The sequence below is a fragment of the Cuculus canorus genome, chromosome 5 (assembly GCF_017976375.1).
Source record: "Cuculus canorus isolate bCucCan1 chromosome 5, bCucCan1.pri, whole genome shotgun sequence".
Lineage (NCBI taxonomy): Eukaryota > Metazoa > Chordata > Aves > Cuculiformes > Cuculidae > Cuculus > Cuculus canorus.
Genome location: NC_071405.1, coordinates 9,686,226 through 9,714,112, shown reverse-complemented (window position 1 = coordinate 9,714,112; position 27,887 = coordinate 9,686,226). Strand labels below are relative to the sequence as shown.

The window sequence follows — 27,887 nt, the reverse complement described above, 5'->3', positions numbered from 1 at the left end:
GCATTCTTTGAAGATTTATATGGTTCTTTGTCTAAAACTATCTATATACCCACTGCTTTTGTATGATGTTATGCCTTTTTTTAGAAAGGCATCCGATTCAGCACCGAATTGTAAAATGAAAATATTATTGGCACTGCTTCAAAGACTTTGTCCTTTTCAATATTTTACCAGTGAATGAGTGTTTCACATCAGGAAGAAACCTGCCCTGCACATTTCATGCAGAAAATAATACTGGTGCTGGCCTTCAGATGAAGCGGATTTCTCTTCTGCTGTACATTCACCACTCTTCACCCCTCTGCCTGATGTCCTTCCAGGGCCGTTCTCACCTCTGTAAATTCATCATTCCTCTCCCTGTTTTCCTGTAACGTTACCCAGACCCATTGATTCTGTATTCTGTAACGAGGCAGTGGTCATACAGTGACTCATTACAAATGAGACCTTTGTGAACCAACAAATAACGCAGATAACTATAGGTTTGAATTAAAAAGAGGCCCTGAAGCAAGTGATTCGCATGCTCCCAGAGCTGCTGTGTGATAACAACCCCCCTCCAAGACCGCACTACAGAATATTGTTCATTCAAATGGAAACAGCAGTACAAATTGCCTACATGTAAAGTTCTAAAGAACATAAACATTAATTAACCATACATTCCTATGATGATAACTACGCAACCACAAACTCTGGGGGCTTGGGGTCTGTTAGTTTTTTTTATCCTTTGTGGAAAAACAAATACATAATTCTGGGAAGATCAGTGATGCTCAAACTATTTCACAGCCCCCTCAGTGGTATTATTGCAAGCCTTTAAAAACTGGAAATTAGTGATAACCAGGCTGTGTTATAAAGATTGCTTAGTTCTTCTAACAAACGCACCGCTAGGTGTCAATCTGCAGCAGATTGATCAAATAGAACATGGCTGTACTACCTCTGTTTCATCACAAGCTGCTGAGAATTGAAGTATTCTGGGCATTTAAAAAGGGGAAAAAAAGAAGAGAAAAGATAAATTTTAGTGTATCTTACCCTGATCATCCTCGATTTTTTTGTCAAGCAGAGAAGTCGGTCGTGCTTGCAGCCTGGTATTACTATCACCCACCGGTCTTTTCTTCTCCTTGTTGAATTTTCGTTGTGAGAGCTGTCTCTGCATTTAGTATTTCCTGCTCACTCTCCAGAAATTCCTGTAATTACATAGTAGAATTTATGGTTTTCTTATAAGGTGAAAAAAATCCCTCACAAAATGTTAAAAAATGTATTTGGTTTATCTTGCTTTCCCCCATCTGGAGTGGCCACCAGACCTGTAGGTCTGCTGAAAGTTTTCAGTAACTACCCAGTCCTTGCATGAAAAAAACCCCAGAGTTTGGCTAACGGCATAGCTGGTGAAAAAAGTTCCTTACATGACAGTTTTGTTTAATTCCTGTTTAAAATGAAGGCTATCCACAACTGGAAGAGACTGTCAGGGAGTGCAAGGACAGGACAAAGGTGGATGGTTTTAAGATGAAAGAGGGGAGATTTAGGTGAGATCTTAGGAAGAAATGTTTTCCTGTGAGGGTGGTAAGACACTGGCACAGGTTGTCCAGAGAAGTTGTGGCTGCCCCATCCCTGGAGGTGTTCAAGGCCAGGGTGGATGAGGCTTGGAGCAACCTGATCCAGTGGGAGGTGTCCGTGCCCATGGCAGTGGGGGTAGAACAGGGTGATCTTTAAGGTCCCATCCAACCCAAACAATTCTATGATTCTATGATGAGCTGAATGTAGGACAACAACATTATTATCAGATACAGAAGGACTGAATGTAAAGATTGAGTGTAAGACCAGCAAAAGGAACAATACTAGGAAAAAATATTTTTATAGCTAGGATTTTTGTACAATGCTGGAAAACATAGGTTTAATACTTTGCCTCTGCTTAACTTAAAAAATTGTAGTGCTTTATTTACAACATAAAACTCTAGTTTTTGCATGGTAACTGAAAAATACATTTATGCAAAACAGTGTGATAGAAAATTGAAAATCATCTTTTGAACAAAGACCATCCTTTCAGAAGATGATCCTCAACAGAGTCAACAGTTAAAATGTGATATATAGCTGTGCCAAAAAAGGCATAAGGACTGAACGATACCCTTAAAAATACCAATTTTTAATATTTTCAAGTTATCATTAACCATGAGGTTATGGTTCAAGTTATGAGGTTCAAGTTATCATTACCATGAGGTTCTACCAGGTCATTCAAGATTTTGACTGTTGCTGCTTTAGAATTCATTGCCATATATCTTATTTTATCTGTGCATTGCACTATGAAAAATATAATTACATTAGAATACTTGTCACAGTTTTCTAAATGATTCCAAATGGTTTCACTGAGACATTAGGAAGAAGCAGCTGAGTTTTAGCTTATGGAAATTCAGAGGTTAGTGTATTCCTCTGGATACTCTCTTTCAACGACAATGTCCATTTCATCTTGTTGAACAGATTTTAACAGTTGCCAAAATCAGCATAATATAGCTGTCGCTGTGCTACCCAACAAAACAGATGAAGGTACTGAGAGCAGCTGCAGCAGCTCAGGTCATGCACAAACTGGGAAGCTCTTTCTCACTTGCTCCCTCAAAGTAGGATGGAGTCCTTCCCATTGGATCAGCTCTACCAGAACCTGCTTATACTGTCCTAGGTTTGGCTGAAATGCGTTGGTGGCTCAGGGACAACAAACAGCGTGCCCTGGGGCAATAGAGGCATCAGCAAAATCAGACTTTCTCAGCTTCTTTTAGCAAACTGAACATGAGGAGAGGGATGTTTGTCGTGTAACCAAGTTTTCTTCCTGAAGGAAGCCTTTCTTTTTTTTTTTTTCCATTGGAGTACAATCAGCCGGAGCTGCAGCGTAGCTGGTACCCAGCCTCTGCAGTGCTCGCACAGCTTCAGGCTGCTGCCCTTGCAGAAGCAGAGCTCTGCGCTTGCAGGCAACAAACACTGCACTGGGTTCAGCTCATCCCGGAGATACAGCCCACATGGATTCAGGTCCGGATGGCAGCCCCGTAACAGCTGGCAATAAGACTACTTTTACTTCGTGGGTTTTCTGGGAGAGGACATTCTGCTACTCTGATGACCTGGGAGTTATACAGAATATTTTCAAAAGCATAATTCTGAATCGCATCGGAGTATTTTATGTCTCAGTTTCATCTTAGCCCCTCTCATGTGTCAGGAAGGCCCTTTCCTACAGTCCCTGATGGAATGCAGGAGATAAATTATATTGATTATTCCTTAGTGAGATGCTTTGCCCTTGGATATTCATCTGTGTTTCCTTCCAAATTAAACACAGACTCACACATTCATTTAAAAAATCAGGTTTGCCCTGCACTGTTTATGCTTCATCATCTTATATTCAGCCTGGAGATGCAAAGGCTCCAGGGAGACCTTACAGTGGCCTTCCAGTACTTAACGGGGGCTACAGGAAAGATGGGGATAGACTTTTTAGCAAGGCTTGTTGTGACAGGACAAGGAGTAATGGTTTTAAACTAAGGAAAGGTAGATTTATGCTGGATATAAAGATGACATTTTTTACAATACGGGGCGTGAAACATTGGCACAGGTTATTGAGGGAGATGTAGGATGCCTCATTCCTGAAAACACTCAAGGACAGGTTGGATGTGTCTCTGAGCAACCTGACCGAGTTGACGTCTCTGCATCTACAGGGGGGTTGGACTGCGTGGTCTGAAAAGGCCTCTTCCAACCCAAAGCATTCTATGACTCTGTGATTTTACAATCTTCCACAGCTAGTTCTCTGTGAAATAAAAAAGGAACAGAGAACTTCATACCGAGAAGGAACATTGCAAAACTTCAATATATTCACCAATCTCAATATGCAGTTTTCAATGTTCACTATCTCAGGTTTCCTGTTGATCTCATAGATGTCTCTAATGGCTTCATAATCTCTGTATGATTTTTCAACCACCCAATTGCAGCACTGTGCTTGATCCACAATTTGTTCCTCAATTCCAGCTGTTAATAATAAACTCTTAGCTGCTACTGATCTTTATATAGGATTTGTGTTCAATAAAGTAAAAAGCAATTTTGTGATGCCGTACCTTCCATTGAAAAAAGTCAAAGTACTGTCTGAGACAGTTATCTCTGCCCTCTTACCAGTGAGGTGGAAGAGGTACAGACAGAGGAAGCAATTGCTCATGGTCCGCAAGGAAGGAACAAACTGCGACATGAATTGACCCTCCTAGAGGGTGACCCATGGACAGGAGCATCAATTTTCTCTCGGTGAAGGCTCAGTTGTACACAACTGTCTGATTGTGCTATTCCTGTTCAAATATGGTTGGAGAAACAGGTCTCCATTTCCTGAACAGAGAGAACTTCTGTGTTGATGTGGCTTCTGTGGAGCTCATGAGAGAGATTTTCCCATTGCCAGACCACTTGGGCACAAATCCTGCAATCTGATCAGCCTCATAACAGAGCCCTGGATGTACTTTATTGGGCTTGTCTTGTGCTTCTTGGCAACCGAAGACACTTTAATTCTTCCTATTAACAGCAGAAGATGTGACTCTATTCCTTTTCCACCATAAAGTTTTGTTCTGGCAGAGAAACAAAAAGCAAAAGCAATCTGTTTTTCCACCTGGGATGTACAGCTCGGGAAGAGAAAACTCTGCAGGGACAGCTCTCCACAGGGATGACTTTCCACAGAACAACTCTCCTCAGGGAACCATTACAGTCAGGGTTAGGTTTAGAACTAGGGTTAGAATTGTCCTGCGGGGAGTTGTCCCCATGGAGAGCTGGCCATGGAGAGTTGTCCCCATGGAGAGTTCTTCTAGACCAATATAGCCCAGGTGAAGCAAGTTCTGGCCAGGATGCCTGGTGTCCAGCAGCCAAAAATAAACGGCCCCGTACATAGTGGGACTGGTTGTGTATCTACCAGAAAAAAGGCCAGTATGGGCACAGAAGGTCTGGTGTGTAGTGTGGCTTCTGCACCCAGGCTCATTAGCTACAGCAGGTCTGAGGGTGGCCGGCAGGCAGAGTCACTGTGCGAGCTCTGCAGGGACACTCTGTCTGGGAGCAGAAGATGCCCCATGCCTCAGACATCTTGAGCTGCTGGAACTACCCCGACATCAATACAAGTTTCTCCTCACAAAAGGCAGAAATTCATGCCTTGGCAGTAACAAGCATCTGTTAGAAACACATTCACAAACGCCCTTAGCTTCAGCAGCATCTTTTTGATTTGTTCACATCCGTAAGGAATGCAAAATCAAGCACAAGGGCAACTTGGTATAAACACCCAGTTACAGGCTGAGTTGGGGTCTGAGGCATTTCCCACATGCGATCATAGCAACAGAGATATGCCTCCACGTACGTCCCCAGACCACCTCCCTCAGTCCCAACCTCCATGGGTGCCTGGTCTTTAAAAGACTGGTAGAAAACAAAGCTTGTGATGGAAACTTTGCAGAAGCAGTACAGCTAAGTTTTAAGTTATTACCGTGTCCTCTCTGAGTTTTCCAGTAGTTTTGATTGACTGCTGAGTGGCTCTTTTGTCTTATCTCTCTTCATCTTTCTTTTCTACAAAGCACGGAAAGGATTTTTAGACAGTGTAATGGCTGAACATTAAAGTTAAGCTGTTATAAATAAAACTAGGTTCTATCAGTAAGTGATCTGTTTAACTAATCTGTCATTAAAAAAAAAATCATGCTTTTTATTTATGTTACAACCATATCTGCAAGTTCCAGGTGTTGCAAAGAGCTCAGCTTACACTTGTTTCATAGATCACCTGAATTATAGACAGACAAAGGGTTATGGCACGCACGTTTTGGAAACAGCAAGAGAAAACCCCAGTGTGTGGAGGAACTACTCAATCCTTACCTAAAAATTATTCTTTCAGTTCTTCGTATTTGTATACTTCCGTTCTGTTTCTCTCTGGCTTTCTTCCAAGGTTAGCTTCCTCGAGATTAATTCTGGTTCTTTTTTTTTTTAAGCAGATTTTCGGTTGCAGTTTTGATGTTGTTCTTTAATAAAACAAGATATTAGTCAATCAAGCAGCATTTATGAATAACAATTCAGTATACCTGGGGGAGGAACCCACAAACAACAGAGAAAAGAATACTAGAAGTTATCCTAAAATGTCATCTTAGTTCATCTCTCCACTGTACAGCAGAATCAATTACACTGAAGTGCACATGACAGATGTTTGATTTGTCCTTAAGAACCCTAGTGGTAGGGATGCTGTGTCTCAGACAACTGATTCCAAGGTTTTACTGTTTGTGCTGTCATTGCTTTCTTAGGCCCTCTTTCTTAGGTTAAATTTATTCTGTTCCCTGTGATTTTTCTCAACAAGCGGTCAAGGAGAAAAGCTTATCACCTTGGTATCAATTTGTATTTATTCATTAGTTACTACCCTCTCTTCTGCTAGATTCACCTATTTTAAATGGAAAACTGCACATTTTTTTGTTGTAATTCTCTTTACTTTTGGACCCCAAAATAATCTGTATCCTCCATAATGAGGCTATCAATACCAGACACTGTAGTTTAGCTGTGTCCTATCAGAATCAGGTAGAGTAGTAGAGACTAACATAAACCTTCCCAGGCCACCTCCTCTTTATACAGACTGCTTTCACATTTCCCTTTTTTATGACTACAAATCTTTGTTGACTTAGGTTCAATTTGCCAGCTTTAGTCCTATTTATCACTGCCTAAACACCTCCCTCACAGTGGATTTGGACAGGCAACTGTTTCTAGCTAAACACAAAAGTATGGATATTTTAATTATTATTATTACCACCAATTTTTTCCCTCAAATTACTTCTCCAACTTGCTGAAATAATTCTGAACTCCAGTTCTGCCCTGCAGAGCATGCGTCCACTCTTATTGTGTTTGTCATCTGCAGATACAATGAGGATTCACCCTATTGCATCACGTGAGTCATGAAGGAAATCAGATTAATTTCAGCTTGAGAGAAGACATCCCGCAAAATTACAGGGACTATTATTCTGTTTCCCCAGTAAAGTCTGGGTAACCATTATCTAGAATGATTTTCCACTGGGTTTACACTTTTTCCTCAGTCTGGAAAACAGACAACGGAAGAGAGACACAATAAGGGTGTGTAAAAATCGCACAGCTTGGCTGGAGAAGATTAGAAGACAACAGTTATTCACTCTTTCGCATGAAACAAAAGCTGCAAAATGTCAAGAAACTTTTGAGACAGCAGGTTTAAAACAAAAGAAAATTCTTGTCCTTATTAAAAAAATTATAGGTTGCAATGGAAGATAAATGTATATTTATGAGCTGAAAGAATCAATAGCAATAGGAGAATATTGCACTGAAGATCTAGCGTAGTATAAAATTCTGTTAAAAGCTATTAAATGTAGATATCATCTCCATCCAAAGAAGTTCCTGACACTTCATTTGTCATGGAAATTATACAGAAAAAGGGTCATTCTATATTTGACTGTTCTTACATTAATTCTCCAAGCGGAACTATTTATCACTGCAGTGCAAAGACAGGATCCTCGTAGGACCAACATTGTGTCTTAACCAGCATGGCTATTTCAGGAACTGAAGTTGATTTGAGCTTCATTCACTTATTCTTGATGTGCACTTAAAAATAATCATGATAAGCTCTGAAATGGCCTCAGCCACTTAACCACCAGAAGGTGAATGTCATTAGAGTTGGATGATGTGAAGGCATTGGAGTTCTCTACACATGATTGCTTCCTTATCCTTGCCCAAGATGTTATTTTTCCGGTGCTGATATTAGTACAGTAGGCATTCGATACCATCAGTGAAGCAAACAAAATTTATATCCAATACCTGAAGGGGCTACAAGAAAGCTGGGGAGGAACTGTTTACAAAGGCTTCTGGGGACAGGACTACGGGCATAAACTGGAGAGGGGCAGATTTAGACTGGACATAAGGAAGAATTTCTTCACCATGAGAGTGGTGAGGCACTGGCACGGGTTGCCCAGTGAAGTTGTGGCTGCCCCACCCCTGGAGGTGTTCAAGGCCAGGTTGGATGGGCCCTTGGGCAGCCTGAGCCAGTGGGAGGTGTCCCTGCCCATGGCAGGGGGGTTGGAACTGGATGAGATTTAACGTCCCTTCCAACCCAAACTATTCTATGATTCTATGATTTCTTTGTCTTACCATAAACACAGAGTGGTCTTGTGTCATTCCACACATCCTTTCCTGTCAGCATGTCATTCTGTGGCTTGATCTGTTTCATATTCTTGCCCAGGCCCAGCCATCAGCCTAGTTTTTCAATCATACAGACATCTGTTTAGTACAAAAGTAACTACAATGCTCCTGGATCTGAGCTGTAACAGCACCACACAGACTTACCAGCCTGGAAATCTTTGCACTCTATTACATCAACATGAGGAAGAAGAACTATCAGCTCTTAAAGACTAAGCAGATCATCAGCTAAATACTGTTACAAATCTCTACGTTTTAATCTTTCTCTGTCTCATTCCTTAACTTCAAAAAAAAAAAAAAAAAAGCTGACATTTAGTTTTAAAGCAAAAAAAAAATGTCTAATTCAATTTATGTGCATCTCTCAGCAGAGTGGAATCTCATCTTGGTAAGGGTCAAAGGAACACAAGCCATGAGTTAAATGACTTTCCAGTGGAAAAACACATCTCTCCTCTTTTGCTGCAATAGATAAAAACACAGAAGAGTAGAACAGGAACAACTTATATAGACTCGGAGAACAATATTAAAAGAGAAAGTTGGACCAGGGAAATACAGCCATACAAAGAAATGGAACTGGGCCCAGGATGAAGGAACACCGGGATGCTGAAGTCCTTTATAAGGCATTAATGTCAATACAGGTCTTTGTTCCCTCTGAGACTCTGAAGTCAGGTAAGGCACATCCACTCCTGTGATCAAAGACTAGAAGTGTCAGAAAAACTCCAAGTACAGATGTTTGGATATGCTCATGAACTGTATTTTTTTAAAGGACTGTAGCAGAAGGATGGGTAAAAGAATGAAAAACAAGAAAATGGAAAATACAGAAGAGAACAGAAGACATGTCTCTATTGGCAGAAACAGGCATGTGAAGAAGGTAGAGATGATCTGAGTCTTATTTCTATGGACTACTTTGATATCATGCGTCACCATATTTAGAATCTCTTTTGCATATTTTGCAGAGCTTGACTGCCAGAAGGAGCATGGTAATGAATTCAACAACTGTTTACTTAGCAGTGACAGTCTCAGCCTTGATTTTCAAGGAAGCTTGAGCAGTTTCTTGACCATAACTGCCTTGTGTGGCACGGGAGCATAATCTGTCACCAGCAAAATGAGGGAGATCCTCAAGGCCTTCTGTAAATCTACCCTTCTAAGGTCAGACATATAAAGAAGATACTTCCTACACTCCTGGTACGTGATTTATCCTATCTCAAATCAGATTGTTGTCCAAGAGTCAGTTTCCCTAGGGACAGAATGTGCGCTATATATATATATCAAAGAAGCACTTGAAATCTTTGAAAGGTCTGCATAGTTTGTATTCCAGTGTCACCCTTACTTGGGTGACATCAGCTCATCAGCTTTTTAAACAACCCTGACACTAAGCAGCCTTGGGTTTTGTCTTGTAAACCACTAGTCACTCCAATAGATTTACAACAATAATTCAGAATAGAATTTGACCAGTGTCTAAAATCAAACTGTCATAGTTCCATGAGTTTTGGGCTGTTTACCCAGAATGATGTTCTACACTAACACATTGGTGTGTTACACAAGGTTACACGTTGGGAGGCTCACTATAACTGTATACGTTTCAGAACTGAATTGAGTCCTGCACATATTTTTATCTTAAAATGGGAGGCAACCCTTCTGCAACAAAACTTCAGTGCATTCTTTTGACATAGATACCCACATGTACATGAATTTATATGTACTTATACATATATGGGTGTGTACCCATTTCTGCATCTCAATCTCAGGGTCTTAAGTGCTTTTGAATGTTAAAAAAACCCCAACAAAACAGAGTCTCCCACAAAAAGCTCCAAAAAACCCACAAACCCAAAAAGGAGAGAATTTTCTTGAGCAGTTACTAACAGGTGAGTCGCGTTTAAGCTAAGCATAGCTTCAACAAGCATAGCTGCAATAAGGTGCAACAGACACTGCCAATTCATCTATCAGAAATCTTCCCAGGGTTAACAAAAAGAAAATAAAATTTACCTCGAGACATTTAATCTTGTTAGTAAAGTCCTCATTATATTTCCTGTAATAATTTTCCCTCTTACTTGCTTCTTTAGTGCTTTGACTTGGTTTTCAAACCAAAATTCTCTTTCTCAATGTCTTCAATCTCATAATGGAAAGCAAAATGAAGGTCAGTGATTTCTGAAATACATAACACCTACCTTGACCACTTAGAAATAAGCAATTAGAGGAAAATGAGAGCAATCTGCATTAAAGCAGATCTCCTAAGAAAAATTATTTCTTTAAAATTGTTATTAGTGGGAGTTAAGGTCAGATCACAGGATCACAAAATAGTTGGGGTTGGAAGGCACCTCTGGAGGTCACTTTGTCCAACCCTCTTGCTCAAGCAGGGCCACTTAGAGCAAGCTGCCCAGAATCACGTCCAAATGGCTTTTGAGTATCTTGAAGAATCGAGATCTTTAGAAAACTATTATCTTTAGACCTAATATCTCATTTAACAGCTTAAAAACAATTGGCCCTTGGAGATTACTTTCTTAGGTAATCCGAGTTTACTCTGATTATGTATAACAGGAACATATCATAACACAGGCTGTAATACATTATAATACCTCCTGCTTAATGTTCCTCCAGAAGTAGCTCAGTGCGCCTTTTTTTTTTTACCACCCTCTATTCCTTCATTCACTTTTCTGTTTACATTCTCTTCCTCTGAGGAAAAAAGAGTTTTCTCTGCTTTGCTAAGTTCCACAGAAGCATTGCTCTGGTGACAGATACATAAACAGAAAGAGTAGACATTAGGAAGAATTTCTTCACCATGAGATTGGTGAGGCACTGGCACAGGTTGCCCAGGGAAGCGGTGGCTGCCCCATCCCTGGAGGTGTTCAAGACCACGTTGGATGGGGCCTTGGGCAGCCTGAGCCAGTGGGAGGTGTCCCTGCCCATGGCAGGGGAGTGGAACTGGATGGTCTTTAATGTCCCTTCCAACCCAAACTATTCTATGATTCTATGAAATAAGTTGAGATGGGAAAAAAAAAAAAACAAACAGAGAAAGGAGACACAGCATTATGAGAGCCACTGCAAACCTAATTGAAGAGATTGGAAGAGTCAAACGTATCTCCTGCAGCTCCAGGTCTACAATCAAAGTGGTTCAAACAGGAGTCTGGGGTCTAATGAAAAACACACAAGTCCAAAGAAGAAAGTCAAATCGACAAAAATGATATCTCATTCTTACTGACTCTGTCAACAGGCTTATCTATACGACAGCTGGAACTCCAGATCCCACCAGTCTGATGACCTGATTTTGAAAGGTGCTCAGCACACAAAGCTCCTATACTTCCTAACTGGAGTTGATGCTTGATACTGCAGGGAATTCAATTACAAAGTACTCATTGACCTCAAAGGTGCAAGATCAGCAACCACTGAACTTGAATGAAAATTTTTTAAAAAAATAGGTAACACCCTTCTACTCCTTCAGTTTTATGGTTTATGTGTGCCAATATCTTCTATTAAACTCAGGCTAGGAACTTCCCCACAGCCCAGAGGTCTGTGGCCATCACCAGGTCATCTCTGTCTGGACCCTCAAGACATGAGTACAGTCAACTTCCCCAGCATGAATATTCCCACTGAAGTTAATACTCAAAAGAGTAAAGACAAGCAATTTATAACTGCCTACAGGATCGAGGGCCACAGCCGGGTGCTGGCTGCAGCTCATTTTTTACAGTAATTACATTGTTAATTAATGGCAGCATTCATTTCATGAAGACAGTAAGGAATTAGTTCTGCCATCAAGAAAAATAATAGAGTTCAGAACAATAATTTTTCCCAAGTTTCCTAGAACTCATATTTTCTTCCTTGCAAGGAATTTTAGCTCAGCTTGTAGAAGGAAATGGGTTTCACACAAGAAGTTTGCATCACCAGGAAGAGTCTCAATTTTTTTCCCCTGTCACTCTGCTCATATAACCCTTCAGAAGGCCATGGCAGCTATGGAGCAGCCCTGGGTAATGCTAAATTGAGAATCTCCATGGTAAGTTCCCTCGGTGTAACACAGACAAGGCTCTAGAACGATATTTGGATTATATTTTGTTTATTCACATCATTTGTGATGCTTTGCATCTCTACTGCATGTTTACAGAAGAAGAAATCTCTGTGCCACAGCAAATATTTAAGTATTTCAGCTGATAGAACTATGACAGCACATGCAGGGAGTAACAACTGACTTGCCTACCATGTATATTGTTGCAATAGCAGTACAAGTCTGGTCCAAAAGGTGCTCACTCTTTGTGAATATCCTTTAATATGCCAACTATCATAATATATGCCAACTCATTTAGTTGAACTCCAGCTGATCATGAAGACTTTACTGTGTGTCCACTGAAGCCAACTGAAATATTCCCATTCCACAATTCACATTGTAGAATTTGGTCAGTTCTTCCTAAATACTGGGGGGGAAAAAAACCCTCAGAGAACACAGATGCAAGTTTAGCAAAAAGATCAAATCAAACAGTCTAATAATTCTTACTTCTTTTCGCAGGGTACCAGCATGCCTGTCTTTTTAAATTCCGGGGTTTTTTTTTTTGCAGTTGCTTGCTTTCTTCTTTCAATTTTGCTATGAGAATTCCCTCATTAAATATAGCCTATACAAATATAACAGACTACGTCAAAACACATGAAATTTCCAAAACAGCAGATAATGATTCCCTTTACTCCCACCAGTCTTTTTCTATTTTTTTGAAGGATTTCATATAGTCTGCGTGACGCTACTATTTTCTAACCACTGTGACATTTCAGAGTCAAAATCACTACAGCCTGCAAAGAAAGAATATTGAGGTAGCATTGATTAAGGCTGTATTTATTACATTTAATCACTGAAAGAATTTACAAAAAATAATTGTAGAACCATAGAATAGTTTGGGTTGGAAGGGACAATAAAGACCACCCAGTTCCACTCCCCTGCCATGGGCAGGGACATCCCACTGGCTCAGGCTGCCCAAGGCCCCATCCAACCTGGCCTTGAACACCTCCAGGGATGGAGCAGCCACCGCTTCCCTGGGCAACCTGTGCCAGTGCCTCACCACCATCACTGCAAAGAAATTCCTCCTTATATCCAGTCTAAATCTACCCCTCTCCAGTTTATACCAAATTCCCCAATGTCCTGTCACTACAAGCCTTTATGGATAGCCCCTCCCCAGGTTTCTTGTAGCCCCTTCAGGTACTGGAAGGTCACTATAAGGTCTCCTCAGAGCCTTCTCTTCTTCTGTCCTCCAGGCTGAACAACCCCAACTCTCTCAGCCTGTCCTCGTAGGGAAGGCGCTCCAACCCTCGGATCATCTTTGTGGCCCTCCTCTGGACCTATTCCAACAGCTCCGTATCCTTCTTAAGTTGAGAATTCCAGAACTGGACACAAAATTCCAGGTGAGGTCTCACAAGAGAGAAATAGAGGGGCAGAATCCCCTCCCTTGCCCTGCTGGCCACGCTGCTTTTGATGCAGCCCAGGATACGGTTGGCCTTCTGGGCTGTGAATGCACATCACTGGCTCATGTCGAGCTTCTCATGGATCAGCACCCCCAAGTCCTTCTGTGCAGGGCAGGTCCAATCACATCATCTGCCATCCTGTATTGAAACCACAGGTTGCCCCAACCACTGCAGGTCGGTAATGAAAAGAAACTTTAAAAAAAATAACTTATTTAAGGGACCCTTATTGCAGAGTTAACTCAGGTATAACTCTGGAATTTCTAACATGAGACTAATTCAGGTCTTTTACTGGGGAGTCAGCAGTGCTTCTAACAGGACTCAGCAGTTCTAGGACACAAAATGTTGTTTTACATCTCAGTTTGGCTCAACTGATTACCTGAGTATTAGTTTTGCAGCATGGCTGTTTTCGGTAGTGCTGAGGTAACACAGCAGATGAAACTGAATGCACATAGTTTGAGTTAACTCTACGAGAAATCATAAAAGGAAAGGTAAAAGCACCAATCTTTTAACTTCTCCCCTCCAAAAATGGAGAAGCAATTTTGGAGAAGGCAGGGTTGAACTGGAAACCAGCATTAAATCCGTGGCAAATGGAGAAAGCCTGTATGGCTTTTAGCCCTTTTAAACTTTTAGCCTTTTAGCCTTTTTTTAACCTTTGACTTTCCAGATCCTGAGCATCCTTAAAATTGCCATGCCTACCTGCATGGAGGTCCTTACAGTGCTGGATGCATTCACAGGCAGTTGAGCATAATAGTCTCCTTACTTTAGTTTCTAAAACACTTTTCCAGTATGAACTCTTTCACAATATCTGAACAGAGCTGCTTTTTCTAAAATCTCTTCCTATTTCTTCCCCCATATCACAATTTGCATCCACTAAATACCTGGTAATTATCTACAGTGCTCCAACAAGCTTCACCAGAGACACGTGTTGGACTGGGATTCAGGTCATTCTCTCGCTGACTTCTTTAATATTCTCTACAAGAATGTCCTGGTAAATAGACCGACCTGCACAGAGAGGCCAACAGTTTCATTTTGAAAGTGATTTATAACCAAGTAACTAACAGTTATTAATAATGTCAGCTAATTAGACATCATGCAAGCTTATTTTTCCTCTTAAAACAGGAAAACCCTCACAGGAAAACCCTCACTTTGACCAATTATACAATTGAATCTTTGCAATAATCAACAAAACAATTTTGTATATAATTTACCAATTTTGTATATAACTTACCATTGAATTCAGATTTATCAAAGGCTGTAGGTGTTTCATACTCTAGTTTTCAAATTAGTGCTTTTTCTGGGAAGTGTTTGCCTCCTGAGTATCAAAGATTTTATTCATTTCTCTCTTCTACATCAAAAATAATACAATTAATTGAGCAATGTACATTGTGCACTGTTTAAAAATTTACATTAGAACATCTGAAGCATTCCAAAACTTAACAGTAACAAAATTTACACTGGCAGAAAATACTTTTCTGCAGAAGCCACGGCTATGTACCAAATGACCAAATTCTATAAGAAGCAATGATTAATTAATGTAACATGCAAATTAGGACCTGATCTGTCAAAATACACTTGATTTTATTCCAGTGTAGGAACCTGATTATATCATATTTTCTACTAGAAAAATTTCTTTTCCTCCGATGACCCGTTTTTATGTTATCGTTCAGAAAGGATATCAAATATACACAACTGAAAGTAGGGCAGAATATAAAAAACAGTAAAACCTTATCTCAAAACTTGCTGGAAAATATAGGTACCTATATTTTAAGCAGTTTGCCTGAAGGAGTTGAATTTCCAGCACATGATTATTTGTTCCACAGTCAGTAAGCAGCACCAATGCAGATAACAACATTCTGTAATGTTCTGCTAGAAAACAGATTTCATACACCATTCCATTTTGATGTGTGTATGATTGGGTGTGTCCATACACACCACACACACAGAAGTACATGTCTACAGAAGTCAAAAAGCACGTGTGCACCCAATGTCAAGAGAGTCACTTCTCTGTGCTGCTGTGGAGACATCTGTTGGCTCCATATGAGGAAGGAAAACGCAACATCTGGAATAATTTCTACAGTCATTTAGTTTTTGGCACTATATAACTATCTGTAATACTGTGATGTACATTTCAAAACATTTACCTTTTTATACATTCTTTCTCAAGTTTACCAATTCTTTTAGCTATTTTTTCTTTCAATTCTGCTAATGTTGCCTTTCCCCTGATTATTTCTCTTTCTTTATCACTTGTTTTATTACAACTCTCAATTAAGAGAACATTTGTGTTAACTTTCATTGCCATCCTTTCACTCAAGCAAGTCCACTCTCTCCTTACGCTGTGTCTGCAAGTACTCTTGCTCCTCACTGGAAAAGAAAATAGATGAAAATAGTATTTCCTACGATTCATGCAGATCAAAGACTTGGCTCAGGTATCCATTGAAATTAATATTTGCCTATCCATACATTGGCAACTCAGTCCACTATAGCACTCTACATACCATAGAGCATCACATGCATCGGTACCTGTGATGAAGGCAATATACATACGACCTTGTATTCCAATGAAACGACTTTAAGTTATTTGTATTACAACTTTTTCCAAGTTCTACTTTTTCTGACGTGATTATTTTCAACAGGTTTCATTAAAAATTAAAGGTCTGCTGGCAAGCAATGTTCCCCTAAGAAAAAGCATTGCGATTTATTTTTTAACAACTCTAGCAGCATGGCAGAAGGTAACAGTAACATGAAATCCAGAAGGGGGAAAACAAATATCTCCCAAGTCTGCGTATCTTCTTTGATTAACTCCTGAAGAGGAAGATAGTTCTCTAGCACAGTTACTGATTCAGAGTTCCTTCCACAATATTTTTAACTGGAAACTATGATTACTTTTGTAGTAGTGCCTTACCAAGAATTGTTGATCTAGAAAACTCTCCTTGTCAATGTGAGAAGTAAAGATGCAGACAGCTTTCTCTAAGCCAGCTTATCAGAGGGCAGGCAGCAGAAGGCAGGCTCTGCTGTTCAAGGAACAAGATCTTAAGAATTAGGCTTGCTGCTGCCTCAAAGAGTTGCCTAGAAACCTTTGTGGCTGGCTGCAGGGGTGAAGGGCAAGCACTACTTGACATGTTTTGACTACATTTCTGTTCTCCTTAACCATCTCAGCAGTATGGTTGTGTTCAAATGAACACATACCACAGTGCAGCATCCTGTCTTCCTCAAAAGGTTTGCTTCTCATCCAGTAATTCCATTTCATCAGCAATGCTTTTCAGCGCAGAGTGCAGCTGATTTATCTTAGCAGCACAAATTCATGTGCAGCAGTAACAAAAGCTAAAAAATAAATACAAAACATAAATAATGCAAAATAAATAATAAATGCAAAACATGCCTCTTAGTTATAAAAAGGTACATATAAGCTAATGCATTAAGGGTTTGATCCACAATCTTTAATTCACTACCATAGGTACTGTCACCTGGTAAGGGATAGCTGTGGTCCTAAGACACTGACATCCATTAAATCACACACTTTCTTTCAATACTTCAGTCTTAACACATCTTCCCCGAGTCACCTGTATTTATCAACAAGAAGCGTCCTGCTGTGTTCTTACAGAACAACTGCTCTTTTTCATACTATATCCCCAAGAAATTCCCCACACATATAGTGAACTGTTAAAAATTACTTCTTTCCTCCCCGAAAAAAATCTTCTGCACAACCAGCTCTGGCAGCCAGGGACAAGGAGCACGATCACCTGGCTTGAAATTCAGTAGTGTTTCTTCCAAAAGAGTCAATGCTGTGTGAAAAAGAAGAGCTTGCATGAAGAGGCCCCGTGGTTAAACCTCCTCTGTGCAGAGGCGTTGTACTACAGCGTCTTTTTGGCTTCTGAGATAACAGTCACGTTAGTGTACACCCACCCATGTGAAAACACAGGCAGTGCAGGATGGGAGCAGCTAACAACCAACCAACCAACTGCATGGCAATCGTGTGCCATAGGCAGAGAGAAGGCGAGGGAAGAAAGCGGCTACAAGAAAGTAATCAATAAGCACAGAGGGAATAAAAGCTCTGGTTGCTGCTTCATGATGAACCTAAAGCTGATCTAAGTCCACACTACTCCTAAAGGAGCAGTCCTGCTCTCCGTGGCCATCCTGCCACCACTAACACTCATGCAGCCTCATGGTTATCTGGATAAAGAACTCCAACCTTCTTGCTTCTCCCAGTAAGAAGAAATCCTAACATTCATCTAGATCAACTCCCTGACCACTTCTTTGTGACTAAAGTGCAAATTGAAGGGTAGTAGCAAAACGACCTTCTTAGAATATCTTAGAAGTGAAGCCATACCTGAGAAATAAAGCTCAAACTTTATTTTCATCTAAATACCTACATTTGAGCTAATGCTTTAGCCAACCTTCATAGCCAGTGTAGAGTAAGAGGCACTTGATTTCATGGTTCTTCTGGCTGGCTTCAAACATTTATTCTAGGGTGACATGAATCGTGCCCACAAGTGCCTCTTTCTGTCTACTGTCTAAAAGAGGCAGTTGATAAGCAATTAGTCTGATGAACCCCACCTAAAAGCAATGTCACATTAGATGAGCATTATTAATCCTACTTCATGAATAGGGAACTTGCGGCACAGAGCAAATGCTCCTTCTCAAACATCAGAGAAAGGCTGTGGCACACTTGGGATCAGAACTCAACGCTGCACTCCTCCAGTCATTCCTCTAGTGCTTGGGTATGGTCTTCAGTGAAGATATCTTTCATTTAGACTTTTATATGAGAGAATAGTCCCTCACAGTATCATACAGCTGCAAACACCTATCTTCTTTTGCTAATCAATCATTGAAAACAATTTACTTTTAGCAATAAGATCTGTTTCATAGAATACTTCATGTTGTTTAAATGCATAGAAAATTCAATTATCTCATTTTTTCAGAGCTGGTTAAGTCCATACTACCTGTCAAGCCTGCCTCTTCTAGGCATTCAAGGGCATGCCTTTTAATGTCTGACAAATTAGGAACCCACAAGTGAGAACCAAGTAATACGACAACAGATGAACAAGCATTTCTTTCTTACAAGACTGTTATTTCATACATTTTTAGTTAGTTGATAGCAGATATTTTGCATGCCTGTATGTATCATTCCCCTTGCACATCCTTGCTTTCTTTCTCCTTTCTTTCACTCTTCAGAATAATGAGTATCTTGCATTACAGGTAGCTAGACAAACCTACATATCTCCAGGAACCTCTGGCTCTGACAGTCACCAATCCTAAGGAAGCTGTTCCTCACATCTCTGCTACAAGAGCTGTGCTGGCAGGGAAGGTTTCAGCAGCCAGTTTCTGCCATTGTGCACAAAGGGCATCATTTAAGCAACAGAAGAGTCTATTTTCCCTGTAACCTGAAGCTGTAGTGAAAAAGGGGGACCCTGGCTGTCCTTGAGACACACTAGAAAGTCATCTTCTGGTTCATAGGTAATGGTACGAGAAGGGTCACTTTTAGAGTGATGGTGGAGCAAGAGATAACAGGGACCTGGTTGTGGGGGAAGCCGTCAAACAACTGACTCCCCCAGTTTGTATGCCTGAGAACAGTAGGTGGGTTGATGAAACCGTGTGTGTCTGGGAAAAGAAATGAGTTCTGAAATGGATATTGACTGTAGTGTCACAATGAATGCACAAAACCAATCCTATTTTTCTCCTTCAGTTTTTCTACCAGATAAAAGCACCAGCTGAGACACTGTGGGAAGAAAACATACTGTTGTATTTTACTGTCTGCAGAGCAATTCAGTATGTACACGCATAAATTACTCTCATTTATTTGGGAAGATGAAATATTTAGAGGTGTAAAATAAATGGGTAAGAAGTTTTAATTTCATATGAGTTCCATCCTCAATTAGCTGAAGCAGTGAAAAAGAAAACAGCTTTATGTTTTCCACACCTTACATGAAACACTGATAGACTAATGCAGAACTGGTCCAAAACAGATGATTTAGAGACCTACTGAAGGAGAAAGGAAAGCTTTACAAGATTTAGACTAGACGTAAGGAGGAATTTCTTCCCTATGATAGTGGTGAGGCACTGGCACAGGTTGCTTAGGGAAGCTATGGCTGCTCCATCCCTGGAGGTGTTCAAGGCCAGGTTGGATGGGCCCTTGGGCAGCCTGAGCCAGTGGGAAGTGTCCCTGCCCATGGCAGGGGGGTGGAACTGGATGATCTCTAAGGTCCCTTCCAACCCAAATGATGATCCAATGGGTCCTTTCCAACCTTGTGATTCTGTGTGATTCTATGATTCACACCTATTTAGACAAATACATTATGAAGGTACTTTTAAAATACCTTCTGTTTGAAACCATTCTGTCTTTAATGATTTCAGAGGTCTTACAGCAAATTAGCTACCTATGAGCAGCCATCCTCAGCTCATAATTGCAGAAAGGTCTCTTATTATCACACACACTGCAATGGTTTCAAGGAAAGGGAAGTCGTTTAAAAAAATCCCTTTGGACCCACTGAACTCTGTGCCATCTGCTGAATGCACTAACATTAGTGGGTGTATCCTCACAGCAGCCCTGAGAGGGAAGTGTTATAATACTGATGCCGTTAAAGCCCTTATGATATAAAAATTCCTACACAAGTAAACTCCTGCCTTCGGGTGATTTTTGTGAGCCTCCTACGAAGACTCTGCAGGTTCAGAGCTTATACCTCTTGCACAAAAACGAAATATGAAGACACAATAGAGTTGGGAACACAACTTCATCCCTGAGTCCTAGTTTACTCTGCCGAGAATAAGACCCTTCCTCTTTTTTTACTCCAACAGAAAACTGGGCATTCCTCAAATTCCACTAGCCCTTAGTATAAATGGCATCTATTGTTCCCCAGTTAAAACATCAGCAGGCAACTGCCAAACTTCTGAAGGCAGCAAAGTGCATGAAAACGTCCACCAACTTCACTCCAAAACTGCTTCTCTCAAGGTAGAATATAACTCTCACAAGAGAACACTTTAATATTACAACCAGAAAAGACAGATTTCATGGTAACCAACTAACTCTTTCCTATATATGCTTAAAACTAAATGTTAGATTTTTCTTACCAATTTCTTAATAGCAGCAATAATATCTTCAAGTCACTGCATGGATTTCCCCACTGAATGCAAAGTCTTCATTTCCCAATTGTTTTTCTAAATGAAAAATACAGTGAAATTAAAAATTATAGTTTTATAGCTTCAAATATTGCTCTGTTGTTTGCAACGATTCTGAAAGAGAAGAATTTATTTTTAGCTTATTTACTAAATCTGTCTTGCCTTCTTCTAAAGTGGGACAGCATCTTTCACACTCCTCCTGGCGCACAGAAAAGGCAGATGCACAAGCAGCATATGAAGTCCACAAGCCCTGGTAAAGTTTTCAGTCACAAAATGCTTCCAAATTCAGTTTTGCAGAATTAATCTTTCAAAAGTGTCATTCAGAGAAGTTTACGGAGGGTATTAAACTGAAATAGAAGCTGCTGATCAAAATAATTTTCCTTGAAGCAGGGTGTAGCTAATCTTAAAAATTTTTCCAAGCAGTCATGGCTTCATTATGTTTCTTTCCAACCTAAAATGCTAATCTGTATTCAAAGCCCAAAGTGACATTTACATTACTCCAAAAGCTACTCTTGGTACTGTTAAATTTAATTTAGCTTGATCTGAAATAATGGTTGCAAGGATTGAATTAACCCAAAAGATTATTGTACCTGTTAGAGCGGCATGACATTTTTTTAGATCCTGGTTTTGTAACAGAGACCAAATACTCATGGAGGAGACAAAAAAAAGAGAAAAATCTTAATCCAAGCATAAGTGAATTTGTAGTGAAGACGAGGCAATGAGCCACCTGAGAGCTCTGTTTTTAATTTGATCTTCTAAATTGTTTGAACACTAGCAGCTGTCTCCTTTCAGTAGAATCTTTACGTACTGTTTGTGGGAAGAAAGGCCAGGAGAAGCTTCTCCCTCTGCCCCACCTGCCCATCTTCAGGCCTGATGATGATCACCAGTACAGCATTTTCTGTGAACCCTTGGAGAGATGTCAGGACACAAACCTACATACACTGCAGACGGCACAGTGGGTGATATAATTTGCAGAATTTTCCCCAACTTCCCCAGTTAGTAGTAATTCCAGACAATTCTATTTAATAACAGCAGGCTGAAATCACAGTCTGAAATCACAATCTTTTTACACTTAAAGATCAACAAAGCTATAAAACAGTAAGGTATTTTCCTCAGAAACATAAGGAAGTGCAGGGCATGTTGTTCATAGATGAAAATCTATGTTAAATTCTAATTTAAGTTCTGCTTGTGAAGTTTTTTTTCCCAGACTTTTAGGTCTTCTCTCTTTCAGACCTCTCTCTTGATTTCTTTTCATCTATTTGATTTTCTCTCCTCTTCTGTGCTTACACTTGCTCTCTCAAAATCATAGAATCCTAGAACGGTTTGGGCCCGAAGGGACCTTAAAGCCCATCCAGTTCCACCCCCTGCCATGGGCAGGGAGATCTACCACTGGATCAGGCTGCTCAAAGCCTCATCCAACCCAGCCTTGAACACCTCCAGGGATGGGGCAGCCACAACTTCCCTGGGAAGTTGTTTTCCTACAGAAAACGTCTTTCAGAAAAATGTTGTGATAAAGTTTTCAGATATTTTCAATTTCCTCCTATGCCTGCTATTAAACCAAAATTAAGTGCCACTAAATACCAGTAGTGAAGTATTAAGTTTCCCAAATACAGTTTTTATTGAAAATAATATCCTTTTGAAGTTTTGCCATTTTTCCTGCATGATGCTTCAAAATTCAGGCTTCTATGCCACTCGTTACTGCCAAAACTCCTCTCCTATTCAAACCTTTTAACCTTTTAGAAGTGGCATAAAAATTAAAGCAATTTCAGTGAAAAATGTCAGCTATCCATTTTTTATCCCGTGTTCATTGTCCCTTTGTCTCTCTTGCTCAGTGCCACCAGCACAAACTTCTGGCTGCACTGGTTCACACCCCCTGCACAGCAGAGCATTTTTTGCACACCGCATTCCCAAAAACTATAAAGTCACTGCTTTGTTCCACCTGAAATCCTACTTCAAACCCTACACTGTGCACAGGACGAACTGCAGCCTGGCAGTGGCCGGGAGGGCAGAGTGCTGAGACCACAGACTTTTACTGGTGAGCAGTTTCTACGTCATCTTAGATCTCATACTACAGCTTATGTCACCCCAAGTCATACATCTCATCTGTGAATGGCTTTTTATAACGCGTAGGTTATACGCATTATTGAGGGATATTGTAATTATGCAGCCTTTGAAACTAAGCTGTTGAGATAACGTCCAGCAACTGATCTCAAAGGTAACAGGTAAGCTCAGGTCCCAGTTCTGTACAGTCCTCGTTCTGACAGCTGAGGGCTCAAGAAGTAAATATGTTGTGATATACATCTATAAGCACAAGCTGTGCCCAAGCCACTCTATTTATAAGAAACCAGTTTTCTTAGACAAGAATAACTTCCCATTACTTTAAACAGATTTGACAGCAATGGAAAGATTTTGAGTGTTCCGAAACTGGAAAATTTCAAATGATAACCAGAGGCAGTGTCCCTCAGTGTGGAAACCATCCCTGGAGACTGCTCAGCCATAATACACACGTTCTCAAAAAGGAGTATTTTAGAGCCAGGTAAAACTTGTGTGAAATATATCTCCTGTTACTGAGCGTATTTGGTGCTTTTTCTCTGGCTAATGCTATTACTCATAGCACAATTTCCTGGCTAACGCTTGAAGCAACCCTTCTCTTGCATGATGATTAATCTTTCCTTCTAAAGTAAATTTATTCCATTTTTAGCCATTTCTTCATCTTCTTCACAAAAGCCTTTGCATCAAGTTGCTGATTGCGGAATTGTTCCGGTTTTGCATCTCTGTAATCCATCCAGCTACCCTGAAAGCAGACTGTATTTCTTACAGGAGACATAATGATAAATGTGATTCTATAGGTCACATTTATCTCCCGAGAAGGCCCAACAGCTCCATAAGCAGGTTCTTGTCTGATATGCCAAAAGAAAAAAAAATTACGTTCAGCACAGTTCAAGGGCTTCTAACCTCTCACGACCTGAAAGGAATGAATTTGTGCTTTGAGCATATATAACATTTCTTCCTACCTTCAGATACCACGCCACATGCTCACTTTAGAGGCAGAGGGGACCACAAGCATCTGCCTCGCACCACCTGCCGCAGCGCCTGAACCACTAGGCAACGTACATTTCTTTCTTAATGTGCCACCAGACCTGTAGTGGAAGAAGGATTTTTCTCAGTATTGCCCTACAATATCAGCAGCGTTCGTAGTAAGGAGGTGTGTTTTACAGGTAGAAACTGCGGCATTCCGTGAAAACTCTTTTTCAAGCAAGGTTTACAGAAATAAGATGTAGTAGAAAGGTTTGAAGAGGAAAAACCCTAGACACCTTCACATATGTGCTTGCCAAAAAGTCTTGGGAGTCCCACAGAGGAACCAGATGGCCCCATATGTGATAATGAAACCAAAAAGATAAGGAGGAAATGCATTAATAACCACAGCAGCCATTTCGTTTAGAAACACACGACCTACGCATGGTCCTTCCCCACCAGACACTTGCAGTGACTCTTCCTTTCAGGTTTTGTCTTCTACATTAACGTCAGTAAACCAGGCTGTAGGTAAACATCCATGGCTGCTGCAGCTATGGGGATAACACTAACCATGTTTTCTTAGGCAAACATTTAAAAGGTCATAAACTGCCATAATTTTATCACCATTCCAGGGCAATTAATCTGAGAAATACTTAGATTTCTGGCTTCAGATTTCTAGGAATTTATTGCTGCCCTCTATCTGAAATAAGTTTAGCCACTGCATTGATCACCAAATGAGGAAAGGTCAAATCCCTGTCAAGGCTTATGGTGAGAATAGCTGGACAATGCAACAGTGGCTCACAAAAGCTCCCAGGATATTATGTGTGACTAAGTAGAGGCTGTCAGAGAAGGTTCTGGGCCCTTCTTCCTTTTACTACAATTCAGAGTCTGAACATGGATAAAGCAAATGCATGTTCCATGTGAATGAAAATTTACATCTCTCATAAACCATCTGCTTCCTGAAAAGTTTATTAGAGTAAAAACTAAGAAGGGAAATCCAGTAGATCCACACACACACCTTTAGTTATTTATGCCAGAAAAAAAACTAACCCTTTTTTAGTTGTTGGCACTCATTTCCATCACAACCTGAATCTAATCTGATTGTGCTTTTCCCTGCGTACAAAATTCTGTCACAGCAAACAGGATTAATAGAGGGAGACATGGACCAGTCTGTCTTTATAGCATCTTCCTAACTCCCAGAAAATATTAGCAGGCATGAAGCCCCATCTGCCTTTGTAAGAATTGATAAGTCTATACAATTTTGTCATAAATCTAATGATGGCCTCACCAGTACCTGGATGTCTCTGCTCAGCCTGGGGTACCTTTTACGGGATCACAAAGATTACTAGTTAATAACAAATTAGAAGGGCAATTTTTTCTTCCCAAAGAGAATGGGCCAGATTTTGCATTCGTATGATCTGGAACGAGCTACTCTGACTTCAATGGATCTACTTCTCTATATCAGATCAGCATTTGTAATATTCTCTACCTGATAAATAAACACGCGGACTCTCTAATGGTTAAGGCACTAGTACAATAATTGCTGGGAGTAGGGAAATATACGTGATTCCCTTCAATCATCTCTTGTAAACTCAATTACAGCACACAAAAAAATGAGCCACATGGGGAATTGCCATCTGCTTGTTTTAACAACAAGGAAATTGGTATTGTTTGTAATCTATTTCCTACCTTGAATGATGCCTGGATTCATGGTTTCTAACTCCTATTTGGGAGCTAGTGTTATTTCCCTGAACAATAATACATTTTAATTTCCAAACTAAAATCATGGAATGTAATCTTTTTTCCTGTGTCATCATTAAATAGCTTAATTAGGCACGAGCTTAAACAGGTTTTAGCCTTCCTGGTGTTGACCCCCAGTGTACATGTAAAGAGCAACCGTATCCCCCTTTCCTAGCCTTTGTTTTGCTAGCATAATGAAGCCAAATTCTTCTAGACTTCATTCCTGTAATGGCCCCTACATTCCCTTGGATACCCCCTAAGAGCACTCCTCTGCCCCACTGAGCACTTTCATATTGTGTTCGACTAGGATTTTTGCATCAATATTTGTCTCCAACCAGCAGCGTTCTAGCCAACAAGAGAATTTTCTATTATCAATCCAGGATGTAACCTTGCATTTGTGATGCAAAATACAATCTGATTTTTATTGCTCATGGGCATCAAGATTATGCACTTGGCATCCAAATGACATCCCAAGTCTCCTCCAATACTTCACTACTCTGTATCTTTACCAAAGATCATTAGCATCCTCTGCATCTAGGTTATATTGTTTATTTTCTGTTTAAGAATGAAAATTTGAAATATGGCTGATATTTGAGAAACTTCACTATTGTCGCCTTCTTTTAACACCGCCATTTACCATCTGCTCCTGAAGATCTTCTTAAAAATCTTCTATTAATTGCTGTTCTATCTGGTTCACTCACGATTTCCCTCATGGCACCATATCGCAGACTCAAGTTACATGACTGTATAGAGCTTCTCTGCCCAATTTCTGTTGCAAAACTTAAGTTATGATACCGTAGTTCAACCTGCATAACAGAGTCCACAGCATTTCACTCCAGCAGGAAGATTTACTCAGGCCTCTTGTGACTGGAGGGCTGTAGGAGTGCTTTTGGCTAAATGGCAGTAGGGACAATATTCTCTTTTAATTTGCAGTATTGATATAGAGTGTGAGTCATAGGCTTGTGATTGCTGTTGGGAAAGTGGGTGTGATAAAACGCTTGGGACTGAGAGATTCTTGGTTATATCCTGATGTTACAATTAAAATTTAAGCTTATTTCTATAAGTCTCTTGTTCAGAAGTGACACTAGTTGTACGGGGTTTTTATACTCCTTACATGTTTTTTTTTAAGTTAACATATGAGATCTTGGAGTATACTTTTTGTAGACTCCAAAAAGTATAAACTTTTTGATAGTTTTGCTTTCTGTAGTTCATCACAACTCAGTAGTTCAGCTCAAAAATTTGTAAATTGTCTAATTTTCAAGGGGAGAGGGTTTAGAGGTGAAGAAGGTTGGCATGATTTAATGGAATATCATAGAAGAGGGTAGTTTTAGATTAGATATTAGGAAGAAATGCTTTCCTGTGAGGCTGGTGAGGCACAGGCACAGGCTGCCCAGAGAAGTCATGGAAGGCCCATCATAGAGGTGTTCAAGACCAGGTTGGATGAGACTTTGAGCAATGTGATCCAGTGGAAGATGTACCTGCCATGGCAGGGGAGTTGGAACTAGATGATCTTCAAGGTCCCTGCCAACCCCCAAAATTCTATGATTCTATGACTTGAGTTTCTGACTAGAAGGAACACGAGAGTTGCTTCCTCAGATGAGGTCTATGAAGGTTACAGCCTGTGCTGGTTTCAGCTGAGATAGAGTTCATTTTCTTCACAGTAGCTAGCAAGGTGCCATGTTTTGGATTTGTGCTGAAAACAGTATTGATAATACAGAGATCTTTCTATTATTGCTGAGAAGTGCTTACACAGAGTCAAGGCCTCTTCTCCTCAGCCCACCCCACCAGTGAGCAGGCTGCAGGGGACAGAAGAAGTTTGGAGGGGACACAGCTGCAACAGCTGATCCCAGCTGACCAAAGAGATATTCCACACCATGTGACACAGTGCTCAACATGTAAATCTGAGGGAAGAAAGAAGTGGGATATTCAGAGGGATGACATTTATCTTCCCAAGTAACTGTCACATGTGATGAAGCCCTGCTTTCCTGGAGATAACTGAACATCTGCCAGCTGATGGGATCTAGTGAATGAATTCCTTATTTTGCTTTGCTTGTGTACATGGCTTTTCCTTTACCTGTTAAACTGCTTTTATCCCAACCCATGAGTTTTCTCACTTTGACTCTTCTGATTCTCTCCCCATCAGGGAGGGAGTGAGCAAACAGCTCTGTGGTGCTTAGTTGGCGTCTGGAGTTGAACCACAACACAGACCAATCTCTTTTTAATTAAGTGCTACAAATTTGCTGATAACCGACAAGTTAAGCTGACGTTCCACTGGTAATTGTTCAGTAATTATATTTAGTCTGTGCCAAAGGTGATACTTTTTCACTCAGTGCAACAGACTAATAATCGTGCAGCTTTCTCCAAGCAAGCACCTGTAGAATTAGGAGAAATGAAATTAGGCCTCCAGTCTAACTTGGCAAGTGAATATTTTA

The 27,887-nt window shown here is 40.4% G+C and overlaps 1 long non-coding RNA gene across 1 annotated transcript; it reads right to left on the bottom strand.

Moving 5' to 3' along the window:
- Nucleotides 1–950: 950 nt before the first annotated feature.
- Nucleotides 951–6,699, bottom strand: LOC128852345 (uncharacterized). The gene is made up of 3 exons (XR_008450143.1): nt 5,833–6,699; nt 5,453–5,532; nt 951–1,172 (listed from the first exon to the last, which is right to left on the bottom strand). It is a non-coding gene; the product is annotated as an uncharacterized LOC128852345 (long non-coding RNA).
- Between the last annotated feature and the right edge of the window lie 21,188 nt (nt 6,700–27,887).